We start from the raw sequence: 1751 nt of genomic DNA, 5'->3' as shown, positions 1-1751 counted from the left end.
AGGACCAGGCAGTGTTTTGTTCTTTTGTACATAGGGTCACTGAGTCAGAGCTGACTGGACGGCACCTATCACCACCACCACCACCTAGTAATCCAGTGGGAGTTACAAAGACTGTGGCTAGAAAAGCCATACCAAGTAATTCACTACACAATGAGGATTAATATGTCAGGGTGAAGATCAGAGACATGGTATAGGTGAGCGCTGAGGTTCAGGGTCAAGCTCAGGGGTCAGTCTAGGTCAAGGTTCAGGTCAGGTCAGGATATGTGAGGGTCAGATTTAAATGACTCCCATTCAGGGTCAAAGTCATTAGCAGGACCTAATCTTGTGGGAAAAAAAATCATTAGGTCAGGGTCAGATTCAAGGTCAAGCTCAGGGGATGGTCTAAGTGTGAGGGTGAGGGTCACAGATACCTTGAGCTTGAGGTGAAGGTAAGGCTGTGCATCAGGATCAGGGTAAGTGTTTTGGTTACCTCTAGTGGCGCTCTAACAGAAGATACAACAAATGGGTGAATTTAACAAACAGGAATTTATTCTCTTACAGTTTTGGAGGCTAAAAGTCTGAGTTCAAAGGGCCAGGCTCTAGGCACTGGGTGAAAGGCCTTGACCTTGGGCTCTACCTCTTGCTCCCAGCCCACTAAAGCTGGAGGCTTTCTTCACTCCAACAGGCATTAGCTGCTGAGGCTGACAAACCCTATGTTGACAAGTAAAAAGGCACAGTCCAGATACTACCAAACCACACAGCAGGCCATTGACTTAAGCCCATTAAGAGTCCCAAGATCAGGAGACAACATGGCAGGCTGCTCAATAACCACTCAGCCACATGCAGGATTCAAGCATGCCAAAAGCTGTAGAGCAATCTCAAAGCTTCTAATATACTTTATATCCCTAAAGGAGCTACTCAGTTGCTCGTGGCAGATTCCTCCAAGGAGCTGATTGCCAGTCTCATCATGGGAAATAACTACATCCAGATGCCCAGCCACTCAGAACTAGGCCTAGCCAAGTTAACCCATAACCACAGTAAGGCTTAAAACAACATACACAAAAGGCTAAGGGTGAAGGAAAAGATTAGTTTAAGAGTGAGAGTAGGGCGAGTAGGTCGGAGGATCAGGTTCAATCCCAGGTGAGTATGAGTCACGGTGTGGCTGAGGGTCAAGTTTAGTGTGAGTCATGGTCATTGTCAAGATCAAGGTCAGGATTAGAATAAGGATGTTAGGTTGAGAGCCAGGGTCATGGTCAAAGTGAAGGGTAGGGTCAGGGTAAGTTTGGGGTGTAAGCAATCCCCGCTGTACAGAAGCCTCCTTCCCCTATAGTAACGTTGACTCTGAAATGCTCTTCCCCCATTTCCCTGTATACCCTCTTCACGTCTTCCCTCACTTCATGGATTAAGGATGGGGCAGTTTACTCCTGTAAAGATTTACTGCCTCAGAAACCCTATGGGAGTCACCATGAGTCGGAATCGACTCGATGGCAATGGGTTTGTTGGTTTTGGTTTTCACTTCTTGGAGTCTTTAATGTAGCCTAATCCTTCCTGTCCCCCTCCACTAGAATGTAAGAGTCATTAAGGCAAGGACCTTGGAACATTTTCCTCATTAATCAATCCTAAAAATTTAAGTAAGCAGCTGTGGTGGTACAGTGCAGAAGGAAGATGCCGCGATCTATTTATGTAAAGATTCACTTCCTCAAAGACCCAATGTGGGTCACTGAGTTGGAATCAACTCGATGGCAATGGGTTTTGGTTTTTTTTTTTTTTTT

The sequence above is a fragment of the Orycteropus afer genome, unplaced genomic scaffold, assembly GCF_000298275.1.
Source record: "Orycteropus afer afer isolate SDZICR_OR568_19922 unplaced genomic scaffold, OryAfe1.0 scaffold00121, whole genome shotgun sequence".
In the NCBI taxonomy this organism is placed as follows: Eukaryota; Metazoa; Chordata; class Mammalia; order Tubulidentata; family Orycteropodidae; genus Orycteropus; species Orycteropus afer.
Note: the sequence above shows the minus strand (reverse complement) of the source record.